The following is a 9,364-nucleotide window of genomic DNA, read 5'->3' as shown; positions in this document are numbered from 1 at the left end:
GCAAACTTTTTTCTTTCAGATTCATGAATGATTTGGTTCCTGATGCTCAACTCTTTTCTACACCTTTTTAAAATGGGTTATTTTGTGTCTGTGCCCATCCTTTCCACGGGTGGACGGGGGTCACGCCCCCTTCAATATTCAGTGTTGAGGAAATATTCATTTCCCAAATCAGTTATTTTAATTGGCTGACAGCTGTTCCTGAAATAATTTCTAAAAAATGTGTTAGGTGATACATCTCCTCACGTCTGACTGAAGATTTCACTCTTGTTTGCCACTTGTATCTATTATCCACAATCCAACAGTGCGTATTGTATTTAAGCCTCAGTTTCCATTTCATTTTCTTCTCGAGTTTTTATCCTGCCAGTATTTGTTGTTTATTCTTTCTTTTTTCACCTGTTTGTGTTACATGTTAAGATGGTCCTTTGTGTGCCAAAAATCGAACATGCTAACATGGTCACAATAACCGTGTTTCCATTCACACATTTTTATGAGCATTTTGAGATATTGCATAAGAAAAGCTTTATGCAAACAGCGAAATTTGATAAAACGTCCTCAATTGCAAAAAAAAGTTTTTTACGCTCGCTTTAGGTGTTTTTTGCCTTTATCAAAAAAGAGTTGATGTGCTAAATGGATTATGGAAATGCCTTTGCCGAATAAATTCTGATGTAGCAAGCATTAACTCACATGACGTATCATCTTCTCGCATATTCCCATAACATGTAAATGCTTGCCTTCGTGTCAGGACAGCATGAGACATGGCCAATACTAACTGACATGAAAGAACAATTATAACTTGCTCCATTGTTTGTTTGTTTTTGCTACATTTCAAAAGTTTGCTTAAAATTTGCACAAGAGCACAGCTAAAGATAATGCTAACATGCTGGCATTTAACAGGTACAATGTTTAGCATGTTCACCATCTTCTCTCAACGTTTTGCTACTTACAACATTTGCTACTTAGCACTAAACACAAAGTACAGCTGAAGCTGAAGGGGATTTAATTAGCTTTGCAGGTAACTGTTCATTAACCAAAGAACTGGACAAATTAAAAATTTGACTTGTTTATGGCTCTAGATAAAAAAAAGTTATGGGATCACCAACGTGACTCTAATTCATCCTGAGTGGGACATGAATATCTGTACCAAATTCCATGCCAATTCATCCAACAGTTGTTCAGATTATTCAGTCTTGACCACAGAGTTGGGCCGACCAACTGACAGACCAACATTGCCATCCATAGAGCCAAAAATGTACTTTCTGTGCAAAACATACCTGCAGTGCAGGGTTAACTATAGTTCCTACTTATGCTGCTCAGCCGTGATTCTGTTCTTCTCTCCTATTCTAATGCAATTGACAACAATGAAAGACAAGAGAATAAATATACATTCAGATACAGGTTCCTTTCATTTTCCTCTCCTTTAGTCACATTTGGAAACTCTTCACTTTTACAATAACAGTACAATTGAAAAATATGTCAAGGTTGGACTACTAACTGTTGTAATGCCCACATAACAAGCAGCTGAAGTTCTGTTCTTTGAGGAGAGGCTCTTAAGTCTGCCTCCTTAATAAACAAGGTGTTCTGGTTTTGTGAAGTATCCTTTATTCGGAGAGACCAAAGCATCTCAGTAACAACATATTATGCAACCCACACACATATACACCCATTTAACACATTACTCAAATGCTGGGAAGTAAATCCCCACATGTATAGCAAATCGCATCACTACAGCAATACTATGCCACCATGAGTGGTTAAAGCAATTTTGCAAATCACTCCTCGTGGGTAATGTATTGAACTCTGAGCTATTGGGCTCCATTTGCACTCGCAGCATTTATCACTACCTTCCTATTTTAAAGGACGGCCACTATAATCTGATTTTAAAGCCAGTTCTCCACTTGAAGAAAATGAAAGCACCAGACATCCTGGAGTTGCAAGGACGTTTGTGACATAGAAAAGTGAAATGTTTGAGTATGACGTCTGTCTCGTCTGTCTTTAAAATCTTTCCTTCAAAGAGGTCTAGAGGTAATTTAACTACTTTCTCATGTAGCCACATATGACTCAGACATGGTGACAATCTCATGAAAACTTTTGTAGAGCTTACTGTGCTCATTTTGCCACCAAACCCGTGTCTGAAACTGTCACAATGGCAAACACAGGAAAAACGATTGATATGCAATTCTCTATGAAGTCTGGTGTCCTTGCCAATGTACAGTAGTTTTTTTCATCCATCCTCTCTGTGAAGGAATACATTGATCCTACTGAATAACTAACTGATGGCCCCGACACAGCAAGTCGGTCGACCGTCAGGCAGTTTGGGGCCGTCGGTTAGCATCTGTCGGTCTAGTTTTTGCGGTGTGTCCCGCACCGTCAGTTCTAGTCTTCCCATGTCGGAGGCTTTTCGGCCGATTCAGCATGTTGAATCGGCAGTGGAGCTCGTCTGTGAGAGAAATCACTCTGATTGGCTGTTCAGCTTAAACGAATCAGTGCACGAGAAGAGAAACGGAAGTGAGGAAAGCAAGCCAACGAGTACAGTCAAGAGGACCCACACATTTTCACAATGATATGGTCATCTGGAATGAAGCTAAGTGGTGAGTGAGAGTGGTGGGAAAATGGCCAGCGAACGCTGCTTTATTTCATGTACGTATCATAACAACGGCTTGTATATCCGCAGTCCAGAGAGAACGTATGTGCTAACTGGCCGTCGGCTGTAGTCTTAGCGGTGTGTTCATATGCAACTTGTCGGCCAAGACAAAGGCGACGTGAGGCGACGCAACAGTCGGCCTTCTTCGCCACTAGTTCTTTGATGTCAGCTTGGTGTGTTTGGGCCTTAACACTGTGAAAATGCTTAACTGTACAAACAACCAGCAGAGTCAAGTTGGATTTAGCTTAAATTAATTTAACAACACTCGTTGTTAGTTGTGTTTAAAGCAGTGGGCTACCTCCGGTTCTGAAAAGTGAAGCCAATGCTGATGTGCCTTAAACTTGCATTCTTTCTAATAGCCAGCAGGGGGTGACTCCTCTGGTTGCAAAAAGAAGTCTGATTGTATAGAAGTCTATGAGAAAATGAGCCTATTTCTCACTGGATTTATTACCTCAGTAGAGATTATAAACATAAGTTTATGGTCTCAATCGCTAGTTTCAAGTCTTCTTCAATACAGCATGATGTTCATTTAGTAAATTATGGTCCCATTTAGAGTCAAATAGACCATAAAGCAGGGTGTGCTTTAGGGCGTGGCTACCTTGTGATTGACAGGTCGCTACCACAGCTTTGTCCGGTCTCGGTGTTGTCTGTGTTTAAGTCTTAGAACTTTAACCTTTTCACAGTGTGTTTTCAGCTCATGAAAGTTAATTATAACATTTTGGTCGCCTAAAAATATCTTATTCAGCGTTCGTTTGTACTTAGCTCCACCCTATCGTGTCACTTCTGGTTGCAAAAAAAAAAAAAACGGCCAAAATGCTGAACTCAAGGCTTCAAAACGTCAGTCCACAAACCAATGGGTGACGTCACGTTGACTACATCCATATACAGTACAGTCTATGGTTTGAAGCCACTGAACTCTGCAATCGTTCATCCCACATTCTGCTTCCACAGAGATGCAGATTAATCTGCAAAACAAGATCTGTTGTTCTTTCTATACATGCCTCATATATGGCCTCATATTTAACAAATACAAACCCGTATTTCTTCTGGCATCGATGCCTGAAACATCATGTGATTCTGCACACAAACCCAGTGGTATTGATGTTGATTTATTTTTCAGCTCTGCACATTATTGACCCGAGTAATAATTCAGTCTTCCCCGGGAAAGATGCCTTACTGAGGATCAGTCGGCTGCTGCTGTATGACGTGCACATTGCGGCTCATTACGACAAACTCATTTCCTCCAGTCTGCATCCTCGTCTTACCTGACTTACAAACCACAAATTAATTTTTTGGATTCATCCTCAGATATCACCCTTTTTGCTCAGACATATGGGTTCATCATAAACTCATCATATATAGTCTAGTCACCAGCAGAACTGTATTTTAGATGTTATCCTGGCTTTTGGCTGTGGGAGAGCTTCTACAACACACTCAGCTTGATGGCCAGCTGCCTGTCAAGCCTCTCCAACTAGTCCTCTAGCCTCCAGTTCTTCAGGCAGACAGGCCGGTGAAGGAGCTGCCTGTGAATCACTCTCTTCTTGAGAATGACCATCTTCCTCTCTACAGTCCTCACAGCACTCCCTGAAGTCCTTAAAGGTTCTCACCCCTCCAGCCTCCCCTCTCTTTTACCTCCTGGCCTTCCTCACTCTCATATGTCATCTGCAACCACCCTCATCCTCAGTCACTTACATTCACACAGTTAAGGTTTCAAATCACTTTTGATTGTTGTACTATACTTTTTATGTCATTTAAAAGAACAGTGTGTAACATTTTAGGGGATCTGTTAGCAGAAATGGAATATAATGTAGGTATATTTGAGCCGCAGAGTGCAAAACCGTGGCACCACCAGCCGCCATCAGACTTCCGTTGCTCCTAAAGTATCGTTATTATAGTAAGGATGGCCTCCGAGCGAGACAAACGGCGTTACCGCGGTTTTGCACTCGGTGGCTCGGGTTACCGCAGTCTTGATAAGGGAGGAGTGAGCGGAGGGGTACTCAGCTGGTTGATATGCAACCACACCGCTAGATGACGCCAAATCCTACACACGGCACCTTTAAGATGACCATCTTTACAGCAAAGTATTTATTTATTTAATGGCATTCATTATATTAATTATTTATATGTTATCATCAACACTGTTTACTATAGGCATGCACTTTCTAATTATAACAATAACTTTGAATTTTTGTTTTTATTATCATCTAATATCTTACTGTTAGTATATTTAGCTGTTTATTATATATTTGAACATACATTTTACACATTTTAAGTAAGACGATATACAGTATATACTAGGCTAGCACTTACTATGTACATAATATTACCAGGCACTATCATTGAGTATTGCCCTAGTTTGTGTGTTAGTTATAGATTTTAGTTGTTTATGCTTTTTTATTTCTAATCTATCTATCTAAGATAGATTGTTTTCTGTTTTACTCCCTCACTGTCACAGCTGTAGTCACTTATAGAGCTCTACCACCACCCTGTGCTTTGCAGCGGACCTGCAGCAGGCTGTGACACCAGCAGGTGATTCAGCACTAAATGGATCTGTTTGCCTACGAGGCTCTGGTTCACAAAACTATCTGGTCTCCGCAGAGACTGAGATTGAGCTGAATGCATCTACCACATTGCAGCTCAACTGGATCTCTTTCTGTTCTATTTGAAAATTGTTTCACACACACACGTATTGGCAGAATGTGGCATCACAGCATACAAATAGTCCCAGTGATAGCGTTGTGCAGAGGAATGCAGATAGACAAACATCTGTGAATGCTGATGAGTATTCAGAGGACGACACCAACATGTGTGCAAACAATCAGAGCACGGAGATAGAGTTTGTGAAGCAGTCATTGATTAGCAGACTGGTGAAGTTAATGGAAACTACAAATGCCTTTACTGGCGAGCATGATAAATAGTTTTCTTTTTTGTTGTTGTCTCTGCAGTCAGTCAATTTTCATCACTTCCACTTGGCTGCAATCAACACTCCTTTGTTCTTGTTTTAAACAGACACAAATTCATCATCGGGGGGAGCACTTATCTTTACCACGGAGTAAGATGTGAAGCATCATTAAGGTATCAACATGAGAGCTGAGCAGCTGCCATCAGACTCTGCAGGTGGAAATAAAACAGATTAGCTCACAATTGGTTAGTGGAGATTGATAGTTTTGGCCCATCCCTCCTGCACATTAGTATTCAGCAACATTACGCTTTATTTGATGTGATGTACTTTAATTTATGAAGAGAGAAAGTGTGTTTTGCCGATTCGACTGTTATCAGGCCATTAAATAGGCGTTATCAGTCGCTCCAAGAACCATAGATGTGGGTCAGTAGGGGCCTACTACGCCTACTACGATGTAAAAGTGAGAGTGAAACTTACTAAAGCTACAACTTCTTTAGGTTTAGGCAAAAAAAACTTATGTTTTGTGTTAAAATAGCTACTAACACAAAGACAACGACACATTGTTGGTTTCACACGGGATGCGAACTCCAGTCTTGTCCTTTTATACCATCTTTCGTCGACCTATCATGTGAATAGATGATAAAACCTACCAGTGGGTGTAGTAGGCCCCTACTGGCCCACATCTATGGGGCTTATAGCGTCTGATAACGTCTATTTAATAGCCTGACAACAGCCTAACTGGCTGGTATCTTGCTCAAGGACATGGTAACACTTTATAATAACCATCATTTATAAATAGTAAATTGATTAGTAATTTTACCGTTAACAAACAACGAAATTTTAATTAATACTGTTTACTGATTATTAGTAATGTTATAATTTCTGTTATTTTATCAGTAGTTTGTGTAATGTGAAATAATTACGTTATAAATTCTATATTGTAGCTGGTGAGAGACAATAACAATTACATTCTAATTTGGACACACATAGACTCTCATAAACAGCTTTTTGAATATACAGTTTTGTTAACCTTTTATACTACTGGTGAGAGATTCAGTTCACGATGAGAACTTATTGGCTATGAATGCAGACAGATCTGAGTGTTATAGGGAGACATCAGTGCTGAGTGAGAGAACATAAAAGTTTGGGTTTGGTTTTTCCTTGGAGACGCCCTCCTCCTCCTCCTCCTCCTCCTCCTCCTCCTCCTGGGGATGTCAAAGTCCTCCCCAAACACCACGTCAGTTGCCTGGACATGCTGGTATATATTTCATGTCTGAGGTACATGTTTTAATTACTATCATTTAAACTGTATTTACAGGTTTAACAAAACGGTGTTAAAGTAAAGAGCAGCGTGTTGGATTAAGTTGAAGTTGTTGAGTATATTTTATGTGAATAGAGTAAGCATGCACTGTTTCAATATATCCACTAGATGGTGCTGTTGTCTTGCATTAACATATTGAATTGGCTAGATAGATAGATAGATAGATAGATAGATAGATTGATTGATTGATTGATTGATTGATTGATTGATTGATGTACTTTATTGATCCCAAATTGGGAAATTATTGTGTTACAACAGCAGGTTATCCAGGCAATGCACAGAAACAGTACATAAAATGTACATGTCAACACTAGAGAAATATATCCATAGAATTCAAAATATAAAGAATGGAATACATTATAAATACACCTGACTGCTACAACTAACATAAAAAATCTAAATTATAAACATAGAATAACCCACTATTTGCATTAGCAAGTGTGCAATAACATACTATATACATTTGCAAAGTGTGCAAGTTACAATGTTTTGTTCTTTAATAAAAAGTAGTAGTAGTAGTAGTAGTAGTAAATGTGCAAATGTAGATGTGCAAAATTCAACATGTGCAAGATTATTACAGACTAAAACAGAATGGAGTCTGGTTGAGACAGAAACTATAAAGCTTAGAGTTCTCTGTTAGACAGAGATGAGGTGTTGTACAGGGTTAGTGCTTTAGGCAGGAAAGATTTCCTGTATCGGTTCTTGTGACAGCGAAGCTGAATCAGTCTGTTAGAGAAAGAGCTCTGCTGTCTGTCCACTAGGTGGTGGAGAGGGTGCTCAGTATTATCCATGATGGATAACAGTTTGCTCAGTGTCTTCCTCTCCACCACAACGTCAAAAGTGTAATAGAAGATGAAGATATCTGAAAAGGGAGGTTTCCTAGTAAGAATGACATTGTGGATATCTGAAATGTTCTTTTTGACTAGGAAGAATTGAATTACAGATATCTGCAATACATATCCAGTCTTGCTATTAAATGTTAAAATTGCAACTTTTTAATGATTTAAAGATATCGTAAATTTAGTTTTGACTAATACAATCAAAGTTGTAGATATCTTGAAATGCACTTTTTACTAGTAAGAATGTTTTTGTGGATATCTTTAATTACCATTCTGACTAGTGAGAATAACATTTTTGACTAGGTGAAATGCTATTGTGGATATCTAAAGTGTAATTACATATAGGAGTGTGGTTCGATCAAAGACTGTATATGGGTTTGATTAAATGTTAAAACATTGCCATAGCAGGGTCTGTAAACCCAAGCGAGGAAAGCTACATTTGCAGGTAGCCACTGCAAAGGAAGGTTTACCTGGGAGCCTAATAACAGGGCAAAATACCTTTAAAGCCCGGCCTCAGTTTTTTAAACACACCTTTTAGCATAGATATAAAACAGCCTTTTAGGCTCCTGAGTTGCCTGTGTCATCTATGTGTATTGAACAACACACAACACAATTAGGTGGAGATTCACAAATACATTTTATTTGTAAAATGCTAAGTTGATGTACAAATGATGATATACAAGTTTTGAGTTAGAGGCACAAATACAGATAGAGATTTACAGATACAGATAAAGATTTACAGATACAAATCAATCTGCATTTATATGTGCATTGTGTTTTACGAGTTACATAACTTGACATTTGCTTGTGAATACTTATAAGACTGTTTTGACACCACAGTCTAGAGCTTTGGTGTGCAATAAACCTTCATTTTAGAACATCTAGTTTAGCCTCTCACAATGCATTTTCATCATCACTTTAAAGAGAATAAATCTGATGTGACATAAATGAACCACTAGTAACTAACATATCACAGATAAAAGGCTTCCCAGCTCTAACAATCACAGAAGATGGGCTTTTATATCAGACATACTGCATTTATTATAACATTACTGATCTTAAGTTTCTTTTGTAGAAAGTTGGCTACATCAATCCAGAACATTATTGTATATATACAGTGAAATAATAGATGGGAAATACTCTCTTTTTCAAAACCACAGAAATCCCACCTATAATCAATATCCAGCTTGAATCTTTCTAACACAAGTTTTACTGGATAAATTCTATGAAATATCTTGAAAGACACTTCCATAAGTTTGTTATGAAACAGTATTTATCACACATTTTCCAAGCTTTCTCTCACTGTATATCATCAAACAAGGAAGACCAAAAACATCTAGATGAAGGGACAGAAACATAACAGAGTGCGTTCCTAATATTTTTGTTGGAGTACTTATCTTTCAGTATATTAGTACCTCCAATATAAGTATTTTTCCACACAACCTTCTGAATTAAAAGGTTGATCAACAGTACCAGGGTTTAAGAAGTAGAAGTATAAGGACACTTTCTGGTATGGCATCAAAAACAGTAGTATACTCCTTTTGTTTTACAGGCATTTTGAGTCTATCAAGAAATTCTTTATAAGATAATGAATAACAATTTTTATTAAGTAATTGGCCAACTGTCAATATTCCATTATTAAACCATGTGTGCTAGAAGTC

The sequence above is a fragment of the Sebastes umbrosus genome, chromosome 16 (assembly GCF_015220745.1).
Source record: "Sebastes umbrosus isolate fSebUmb1 chromosome 16, fSebUmb1.pri, whole genome shotgun sequence".
Lineage (NCBI taxonomy): Eukaryota > Metazoa > Chordata > Actinopteri > Perciformes > Sebastidae > Sebastes > Sebastes umbrosus.
Note: the sequence above shows the minus strand (reverse complement) of the source record.